This window comes from Megalops cyprinoides, chromosome 11 (assembly GCF_013368585.1).
Source record: "Megalops cyprinoides isolate fMegCyp1 chromosome 11, fMegCyp1.pri, whole genome shotgun sequence".
Taxonomy (NCBI): domain Eukaryota; kingdom Metazoa; phylum Chordata; class Actinopteri; order Elopiformes; family Megalopidae; genus Megalops; species Megalops cyprinoides.
In genome coordinates this window covers 37,476,138-37,486,803 of record NC_050593.1, presented here as the reverse complement: position 1 = coordinate 37,486,803, position 10,666 = coordinate 37,476,138, and the positions used below count along the sequence as shown (strand labels likewise).

Below are 10,666 nucleotides of genomic sequence, written 5' to 3'. Positions count from 1 at the left end.
GAGGTGACTGTGTGAGCTGTGTGTTTCTCTGTGTTCTCGGGCCTGCTCACCTGTGATGCCGAGCTGATGAGTGTGTCTCGGAAAAAGCGTGCTTTGCTCAGGATTGGTTTATCTGAAAATGCTCAATGAAAGTGAAGGAAAGTGTGTGCGGTCAGAACTGCAGGAGTGTAACACCGTCTGAGCTGCACACTGCTTTCATACACGTCGTGCGCGTGCGCGTGCGCGTGCGCGTGCGCGTGCGTGTGCGTGTGCGTGTGCGTGTGCGTGTGTGTGTCGTTTCCTTTTAAGGCAACCTCTGTATGATGGAGGACAGGGTGAGGCTCCACCAGCAGCTCACTGAGTCACTCAAATGTCCCTCTTCAGCCTAACAGCCTAAGGCCATTTTCATTTTGAAAGAAGTTTTCAATTTTCATAAAGTTGTCCCAGAAAACATAGAAGTCATAGAAGCCAGCTGTACATGCTAACCGTATCCACTAACATTTAGTTACAGTAGCTTCAGATCAAAATACATGCAAAATTGACGTGTTAGGTTACATGCTGAAAATTTTATTTACAAACAGCATAAACAACAGGTTTAAAGGTAAGCAGCACTAAAAAATATAAAGTGTAAAGTAGGTGCTAAAAATGATATCTCATGGAAATGTAATTTAACCCCATTGTGTTCATTCTGTATGTAGGAGGGTTTATTAGCATGTTTCTCTGAAGTGTTAGGCCAGAGGCTGTAACTTTGAGCAGGTGTGTGTCAGAATTGTAGAACTGAGGAGTTTGCTATCCAGTGGTCACTTCTTTATTCACTGTATAATCATAAAAAGATCCCTAGAAATAGGAAAAAAACCTGGTGAGCAGTGTTTTGAATAACGCTCTGGAGTGTTGAAAACATGAGATTTTTAGCTCTGTTTCCTGGGCTGGTTCGGTCCTGACTTCACCTGCCTGCTCGGTTGTACTGAATTTGTATTTCATCAAAATTCAGACAGAATGATGTATCAGACTTTTTCCATAGCACTGGAAGTATGAGGGCAATCAATATTTAATCTGATCTTCTTTTTGATCAATGCAGTGTATTGATGTTTCAAAAAAATGTTTCATTTGAAGATAACGGTTAATGTTTTTATGGAGGTGATGAAATGAGCGTGATGGCAGAGTTTGAGTGTCTCTGTTGGTTTAGGCTCTCGCTCTGAGCACAGAGTCTGGCCTCTGTCACTAACGACAGCGACCGCAGGGCTGCTCTGCCCTGGTCCACCAGGCGGGGAGACTTACAGAACATACTGCTGTTGTTCAATGAGGCCCGTACGGGCACTGTGGGGTTTATAATGTGGAGAGCAGCAGTTGGCTGTGTGTGAGTGTGCTGGTCTGGTCCTGCTTCAGCTCTGTTGTATGAGTGCAGGGGGTGTTGCTGTGAGCAAAGCGCGGTGTGTACCGCTGCCCACTCCAAAGCCAGGCTGACGAAGTGCAGGGGAAGGGGTGTGTGGGGTAAGATGGGGTTTTTTCAACTGTTCAGTCATCCTGAGAAGTGAGTCAGTTTTTGAGTCAGAGTGCACACAATTTAACGACCTGCCTCACGCTCACTACACAGCCTTTTGCTTTCTTTTCTTTTGGCAGTGGCTCCATCCCACCCAGAGGGGGCGCTCTCACTGACCTGTAGCGCAGGTTAAAGGGACGTGGCCTCACCTGCAGCAGCCCCTCTCTGTGGGCCGATAGGTGGATCGCTGTTGTGTTTGCCGGATCTCTGCTCTCCCGCCCGCAGCAGAAGCAGAGAGTGCTGGCAGGAGACGGGTGTGTCTGTCTGCGCTGCCGTGGCAACATGGCTGTGACTTTGCTTCCCTCTGATGTGCAGCACAGACCGTTAATGGAGTTTGCTCTTAATCGCCGTGTTTGTAGTGGAAGCTTTAGAGCCATAATACAGGCCTTACTCAGAGGCCAGAGGTCGGAGCAGTGTGGGGGTGGAGGTCAGAGGTCGGAGGTCGGAGTGGGTGTGGAGCGGTGAGGGGCTGTAGGTCAGGAGTCGGAGGTCAGAGGCAGAGTGGTGGGGGGCTGGAGGCTGTGGTTCTGCTGTATTTTAGGAGAGCGCAGCTCGGAGTTTTTGCTGACAGGATGAGGGTTTTATGGTGGATCTCTGGCTTCTGCTGTAGTAACAGCATAGCCTCGTCAGGCTGCACGCCTTGTTAAGCTTCTAGTTGTCAGTAGCTGGATTTATAAACACATCCACTGTGTGTCAGATCCTTATATGAACAAATTGTCATAAAAGCCGTGCTCTAACAGACGTCTGTCAGGACTGTGGCTTATTCTGTTGGTTTTACTGCACATCCATCACACAGAATGTGAGTGTTGGAGTCTTTTGGTCTGATGTAGGCTAATGTAGGGTGGCTCAGATTACAGTGGCTTATATAAAAAGATTTGTATAGTCACATTAACTTTTTTCAGGAAAAAAAGGATCCAAGACTGAGGATCCAAGAATGTGGACTACATAACTGTCATGTTTCAAGTGACTTATATACCTGCTGTCTGGAGCTCTTTAGAGACAGCGTTTCCACTGAAACCTCCACTGGAAGATGTATTTAAATAAATCACCAATATGTGTTCCTTCAGTCCTGCTGTCTGCATTTGGTATATTTGTTTCACATCATTGATTTAATATCACCTGGAGGGGTGTGGCTTTCCTGAACAGCTGTAGCAGCTCTCTCATGGCTGGAATGAGCCTCCCAAACCAAAGTGAATAGGAGTGCCTACAGCCTACAGACAATTCTGACATTGCTTTGTTGTGAGGAGAGGCTGCGTGAGGAGAGGCTGCGTGAGGAGAGGCTGCGTGAGGAGGAGCTGCGTGAGGAGAGGCTGCGTGAGGAGGAGCTGCGTGAGGAGGAGCTGCGTGAGGAGAGGCTGCGTGAGGAGGAGCTGCGTGAGGAGAGGCTGCGTGAGGAGGAGCTGCGTGAGGAGAGGCTGCGTGAGGAGAGGCTGCGTGAGGAGGAGCTGCGTGAGGAGAGGCTGCGTGAGGAGGAGCTGCGTGAGGAGAGGCTGCGTGAGGAGGAGCTGCGTGAGGAGAGGCTGCGTGAGGAGGGGCTGCGTGAGGAGGGGCTGCGTGAGGAGGAGCTGCGTGAGGAGGGGCTGCGTGAGGAGGGGCTGCGTGAGGAGGGGCTGCGTGAGGAGGGGCTGCGTGAGGAGAGGCTGCGTGAGGAGGAGCTGCGTGAGGAGAGGCTGCGTGAGGAGAGGCTGCGTGAGGAAATGTAGTTTATTCTGATAATGGCAGCAGGGACAGAAGACGCTGGTGGAGCAGGAGGGAGTGGTGTGCTGCAGGGAGCTGGATGATCACCCACACTCTTACACCATGAAGCAGAGATGTGTTCGCCCTGAGTCATGTGACCTCTGACAGTCAGTCACAAGCTGTCTCTGACTCTGAGTCATTCATTCACACATTAATGTTCCTCTGTGTCATAGAGCTTCAGGGAAGGTTCTGGAAACAGTGATGTGTTTGGAGAGACTCTGGTGTTTGAGGTCTCAGCTGGTCCTGGACGCCTCTGCAGGCCCACTGTAAGGAGCAGCACTGCAGCATATCGCTGATAACCTCCCTGCACAGTGCTGCCAGAACAGGGTGAGGAGGAAGGAAAGCTGTGCTCCGCAGGGCCTGTAACAGCACAGCCTCTGAGCTCTGTGCTCCGCAGGGCCTGTAACAGCACAGCCTCTGAGCTCTGTGCTCCACAGGGCCTGTAACAGCACAGCCTCTGAGCTCTGTGCTCCGCAGGGCCTGTAACAGCACAGCCTCTGTGCTGTGCTCCGCAGGGCCTGTAACAGCACAGCCTCTGAGCTCTGTGCTCCGCAGGGCCTGTAACAGCACAGCCTCTGAGCTCTGTGCTCCGCAGGGCCTGTAACAGCACAGCCTCTGAGCTCTGTGCTCCGCAGGGCCTGTAACAGCACAGCCTCTGACCTCTGTGCTCCGCAGGGTCTCATATTCATGGCATTATGGCGGTGTAGAGGCTCATGTGTGGAGGGGGAAGGGTCTCCAGCTAATGTCAGATTCCTAAATGTAGCAGAGTGGAAAAATGCATTAAACAAATAGAACAGACTGTCTCACCTCCAGACAGGAGCAGTTAGGATGTGCGCTGTAGGCTAACCGTACGAGCTGGGGCAGCACCATGCTGTGATAGCTCCACAATGGTGAGAACCAGCAGAGCAATCAGCCATGTGGAAACGGAAGACTCAAGTGTAGTTTTCCATTAAACCACAGTAATATTCACCAATCAGGAACGCAGAGCGAAGCTTCATTTTTGCTCTCCTCATTGTGTTTCTGAACGTTAGAGGGCACGGCTGTGTATCTCACACTGCAGCTGCCGCCTTGCAGTGGGCAGTGTGGGCGTGGGAACTCTTCCATTCTAAAGGCCCTGTTGTTTTGAAATGCCCAACTCTACTTAAAAAAAACAGGAACTCATTTTGCAAAGGTCAGTACATTTTTTTTTTTTTTTTTTTTTTAACCAGGAAATTGTCTCATTGAGATTTGAAATTTCAATCAGTGGTTTCAGTCAGTAACAGAATAGGAGGGAGCTGATAAACATGTTTGTGTTAAAGTTGGTGAATGGAGAGGTGCGCTGAGCTTGCTTGCCCTCTCTGAGGTGGTCCTGCATCTCTGAAACTCTGAGTCTGTTTTCAGCTGAATGAATCTCAGGTGACCCAGGTTCAGAAGCGTAGATGTTCCTGCTACATAGGCTAAGGGTTATTTTCTAGGACTGTACTTCAGTGTCATTACTACATCTCCCGTGTTATTTTCTCTCTTTGTGCTGTGGTAGCTGTTCTGTGACCCGCTGACTGGGCTGGGCAGTATGGCATTTTTGGCTGATACAGCTGCCTGCTGTACGTTCAGTGTAAACAAACAATAAATCTTCACAGAAGGAGTCAAAAGGCGGCTGATGCAGGCATTCATTTTCCTGCTGCCCCAGGGGTTTGGGTGTGGGGAGGTTTGGGTGTGGGGTGCTCGCCACCGATCCAACAATTACCCTGCTCATTTTACACTCATAATATAGCCAATCCTCACGTTCATAATATAACCAATCCTCAAATGGTTCATTTTCTGCAAGGATGAAGAGGGATTATGACGAGCGCTCTCATTTTCTGGTGTGCACAGAGTTCATCTACCGTGCCATGGTGGTCTTAATGACGCACTGTCGTGTGAGTGCTGATCACGCCTCAGAGCAGGGTGTGAAACCCTGACTCCCCCAGCACCCTGGGCTCTGTAATAACTGATATTCAGTAATAGCCGATATTCCATGATCTCTGGATCAGTGTGGGATCTTCGGTCTGTCACTCTCACTGCAGCAGAGCGGGAACTGATGAGAGTGAAATTTAGGCTGATCTTGCTCTGACTCCGCAGATGTTCGCATCCGCAGCGGTGAGCTGAGCCACAGCCTCTGTCTGTCCTCTGTCTCTGCCTCTTTAACAGTGTGAGAGGAGGGAGTCCCGGATGGAACAGACAGTAACATCACTGAGCTTCACGGCACAGGTTCGAAAGCGGCCCTGTCTTTCGCTAACAGTGACGACATCAGTAGAACAGATGGAACTTCCTCAGGGAGGGGGCGGGAGGGGGCCGGCGGGTGCCAGTCATGTGAAGGTGCTGTGCCGCAGTGAGCTGGTCCTGTACTTACATCAGTGTTCAGGTAGAACCATATGACTGTGGACATAATCCTTAAACGGCACGGAATATCGGTGTAGTATCAGTGTCCATCTGTCAAGCACCAGATGCCCATTTTCTCCAGCGCACAAGGTCAAACAGCACAAGCAACCCAGAAAACGGCGGTGCCTGCCTCCGAGGCGCTGATGGGCGTTCAGCACCAGCCTATTATTCGCCTGCGGGGGCGTTTCCGTGCGGATGGGCAGGGTTATTCGCCTGCGGGGGCGCTCCCGTGTGGATGGGCAGGCTTTATTGCCCGTGGGGGCGTTCCCGTGCGGATGGGCAGGCTTTATTGCCCGTGGGGGCGTTTCCGTGCGAATGGGTAGGCTTTATTGCCCGTGGGGGCGTTTCCGTGCGGATGGGCAGGGTTATTCGCCCGTGGGGGCGTTCCCGTGTGGATGGGCAGGGTTATTTGCCCGTGGGGGCGTTTCCGTGCGGATGGGCAGGGTTATTTGCCCGCGGGGGCGTTTCCGTGCGGATGGGCAGGGTTATTTGCCCGCGGGGGCGTTTCCGTGCGGATGGGCAGGCTTTATTGCCCGTGGGGGCGTTTCCGTGCGGATGGGCAGGGTTATTTGCCCGCGGGGGCGTTTCCGTGCGGATGGGCAGGGTTATTTGCCCGCGGGGGCGTTTCCGTGCGGATGGGCAGGGTTATTTGCCCGCGGGGGCGTTTCCGTGCGGATGGGCAGGGTTATTTGCCCGCGGGGGCGTTTCCGTGCGGATGGGCAGGGTTATTTGCCCGCGGGGGCGTTTCCGTGCGGATGGGCAGGGTTATTTGCCCGCGGGGGCGTTTCCGTGCGGATGGGCAGGGTTATTTGCCCGTGGGGGCGTTCCCGTGTGGATGGGTAGGCTTTATTGCCCGTGGGGGCGTTTCCGTGCGGATGGGCAGGCTTTATTGCCCGTGGGGGCGTTTCCGTGCGGATGGGCAGGCTTTATTGCCCGTGGGGGCGTTTCCGTGCGGATGGGCAGGGTTATTCGCCCGCCGGATGGATGTGCTGTGGACATCATGTTTATTTTGTGCTTCCAGACCGACGGCTGTTTCTGTAGCTCTTCGTAAGCAGAGGGTCTTCCGTTGGCTGCATCGACCATCTAAAAAATCTCCACTTTGAGAACGTAGTGCTCTAAGTGAAGAGTCTTTGTTTGGGAATGATTTGAATGGGTAGGTTGTTACAGGGTGGATCTGTACCGTGGTGAAGGCAGTGTCTGTGCTCTGCTTTCTGTAATGTGAGAAATTTCATTTCAAATAGCACTGCCCAGTCTGCCTCTTCTTAACCCTGTCTCCCAACCCCTAACCCCTAACCCCTAAACCATAAAACATGTCAACTAACTCTTAACCCCAACTCTGAACCCCCTATACCTAACCCCTTTTTAACCCCTAATCCTCCCTTTCTCCAAACAGTACAGAAAGCCCTTTGCTTTTGGCTTTGTCATCATTGAGTAATGTTATAAAACTGAGCCAAAGGTGTGAATTTGCAGGGAACGATGCTGTTTTTTTCTGCCCTAGTGAGCACACGTTGCTTGGATCACTCCTGCACTGCCCACATTCTGCCAGCTGGAGGCGCTGATGAGCGCATGGCTGCAGGGTCTGGAGAGGGAGTGGAGGAGATGCTCTCTGAGAGGCCTGCAGGAACGCCGTTCATTAGGCAGCTGATGTGGCTGATTACCAAACATTAAACCTTTGATTTCCTCAGACATGCAGATTAAAACATATTTCACACCATAATAGTATTGTAACTGAAGTCAGGGTTTTTGGCAGGAAGATGGCATTGAGTTTGGCAATCGTCCAGACTCTGATGCTGGGAAGTACTGCTGTCTCAGTGGCTGCCATGCAAGCCATGTGGGAACTGATCCAGGATCAGGTGAGATCAGCGCTTTGAATTCCGTCCAGTGGTCTCGTCACTTACAGGGATCCATTTAAGTGATTCTGACACAGGGTCCATGACGGTGATGGGTGAGAGTGGCAGAGACGTGCAGCTCTGCTCAGCACAGCCGCCTCTGCACTCTGTGTCTCTCACACTGCGGTGGCAGCGCGCAGCTGTGCAGCGGGCTCCCGCTGCAGGACAGGTGCTGCTCCGCGGACGAATCACAGGGTGCCTCAGAGCGGAGAGAGGAGGGGCTTCTGGCTCACCCACCTGCCACAGTCCCACAGGCTGGGATCAAACCGAGAGCTCAGCAAATGCCTCAACCACTGAGCTACCCGAGAACCCCAGACAGAGCATTTTAATACGGAAGTTGGTGAACTAACCCCTGTTTAGTGTGTGTGTGTGTGTGTGTGTGTGTGTGTGTGTGTGTGCCTCTGACATGTGTGACGTGTCTTCCTGTTTGCTGGAAGCAGCGTTTGTAAAACCCTGTGTAGAATCCCTGCAGCGGGCTTCCTGAGGATCTACAGAGTTAATTGCACGCAGCCTCTTGCTAACAGCCAGGTACCAGGCTAACAACGGAGCACCAATGAGGAAGCTCAGAGCAGCTCCCCCTCCCCTCCCCCTTCTCCCCACAAGTTTCTCCGCTAAAGAGAGAGCTTTCTTTTCTCTGCCGGGACATGAGATGTCAGAGCACAGAGAATCTCCTGTTCAGGAACACAGCCAGCGTAGACACTGCTGCTCAGGAACCCCGCTGTGCTTATGCAGGAGATTTCTGTGCTGCTCATTGCGTGGACTCGGCCCTCAGTGCTGTAATGAAGCAGTTACAGTTCAGACCTGATTGAGCTGAATTAAGAGATGACAAGCTCATCTTATCACTGCTCTGCTCCATCTCTGGGAAGGACTCCCGTTTCAGCCTGTCTCTGTCACCAGTGACAGTAACAACACTTTCATTCAGTGTGTGTGCTGTTTGTGTGAACCCGTGGATGAAACTGTCTCGGGCTGTAACCCTGATGTCTGTGTAAAGTGCTGGAGATGGTGAGCAGTGATTGGCTGGGAGGCTCTGCGTGCTGCTGTCCCACAGTGATTTTTCTCCTCATGTTTCCCTCAGGCGCCAGGTGACATTCTCCCGCGTAAACGATGTCTCGTATCGTTCTCCTCCAGGAGCCGAAACCCAGGCTCACCTGAAACCGCAGACGGCATTGTGGCTGGGCTCTGTCCTTTCACATTGCAGATAGAGAGACTGAAGAATGCAGAGAGGTTTACTTTACTGTAGAGGTGGTGTCACTCATCTGTCCTCTGTGAGACAGAGGCTGTTTCATAACCTGCTAACATGCTGAGTATGCCAGCCTGATCACACTGGAGTCCCTGTGTGGCTGCCTGCAGTGGCACATGACAGACCACGCTAACACACCTGGCTGTGTGTCCGCCTGGCTGTGTGTCCGCCTGGAGTTACTGTGTGTGTTGATAAAAGGCTGTGTGCCATGGGGTTGTTGCTGTGGTTACTGTCTTCATCTTGAAAGCGCTTTGTGTTGAGCTCTTTGTCCTGCGTGTTCTGCTGGAGCAGGTGGGTGTAATGCAGGGTCAGCGGAGCGTTCCACCTGTCGCAGGCGTTCCCTGCAGCTGCGTTTCTCTCACCTGCGTTAGCTCCCTTGCTTGCTGCTGATTGGTGGAGCCCTCTCTTCGCAGTCTCCTGGCTGTCAGACTCCTAATGCTGCCGTCTCTCTGCACAGGTTGGAGCTGAGACAGCAGCTGGAGCAGCGCGGAGGTTTTGGTGAAGACTCCGCCCCCCTGATTGGCCCCCTGCTGCTGCGCGCCCTGAGACACGGTGAGAGAAGGTAACCGCAGATTCCAGCAGGCCGTCCCGGCTGTGCGGCCTGTCCGAGCTCTCCGAGCGGGTGCGGCGGGAGAGAGGTGAGCTGCATACAGAGCAGCTGCCCTGTGGGAGGCAGGAGCTGTACTGACGTTTAGGGGAGACTCTGTGTTCCTGGAAGGCCCCCAGGCAGCCCTGCCCGTGATCGGCGTGTGCTGCTGTCCTGAATCGCATTCGTTTCCCGCCACACGCTGCACGCTGGCGTCCTGCGAGGCTGCGCTGCTGCGGCAGGGCAGCCTGAAACTCTGACACTGCGATGATTCCTCTCAGGTTTGGAGCGGCTGCAGGGGCCTCAGCTCAGCTCCTGATTGCTCCGTTTTCAGACGCCCTGCATGTGGCTGGTAACGGCTGCTTCATTACGCACAGTGCTCTCAGGACGGGCTCCAGCTGCGGCAGCTGGCCGCTTCCTGCATGTTGAGTTTGCAGTGGAAGCTTCCTGCTGTCGTGTGGGAGCTGAGCTGGTGCAGAGGTGTGTTTTTAGGCCAGTGCAGTTCCTGCAAGGCTGAGCCCAACGGATGGAGCTAAAACGCGTTTCCCCCTGAGGAGGTGGTGTGTTTGGTACGAGTAGCCGTCAGTGTTCTGGCTCTGTGCTCAGGCGGGCAGTGCCTCTGGAAAGTTGGTTCTTTTTTTACCTGTGCTGTTTCAGGAGGAACCCTTGTCCCAGAAGAGCTCACTCTCAGGAATGGCAGCAGAGGTGAGGTCAGTGGCCGGTGTCAGTTCCTCAGGTGCTGGTGTAATGGGTCGGGTAAAGCCATGGGTCCCGGGTGCGGGCGGTGGCCCCCTCTGCGCTCTCTCTCTCTCTCTGTCTCTCTCTGTCTCTCTCTCCCTCTCTCTCTCCCTCTCTCTCTCTCTCTCTCTGTCTCTCCCTCTCTCTCCCTCTCTCTCTCCCTCTCTCTCTCTCTCTCTCTCTCTCTCTCTCTCTCTCTCTGTCTCTCTCTCTCTCTCTCTCTCCCTCTCTCTCTCTCTCTCTGTCTCTCTCTCTCTCTCTCTCTCTCTCTCTCTCTCTCTCTCCCTCTCTTTCTCTCTCTCTCCCTCTCTTTCTCTCTCTCTCCCTCTCTCTCTCTCTCTCTCTCTCTCTCTCTCTCTCTCCCTCTCTCCCTCTCTCCCTCTCTCCCTCTCTCTCTCCCTCTCTCCCTCTCTCTGTAGGGGGCGGCCTCGCGGCGTCCTCAGCGCGTCGGCGCTTCGGTGTCAGTGTGTCGGTGTCAGCGCGTGGGCGTCAGCGTGTCAGCGCGTGGGCGTCAGCGCGTGGGCGTCAGCGCGTGGGCGTCAGCGCTCCACAGGGCCTGG

General features: G+C 53.4%; 1 protein-coding gene across 4 annotated transcripts in view; it reads left to right on the top strand.

Moving 5' to 3' along the window:
• Nucleotides 1-10,666, top strand: part of LOC118785365 (double-stranded RNA-specific editase 1-like) — a 90,214-nt gene that overhangs the window by 15,978 nt on the left and 63,570 nt on the right. The window contains exon 2 of one of the 4 annotated variants that reach the window (XM_036539981.1): nucleotides 9,240-9,334. The gene's annotated coding sequence lies outside the window, so the exon portion shown is untranslated. The other 3 variants (XM_036539977.1, XM_036539976.1, XM_036539982.1) reach the window with 3 other exon arrangements.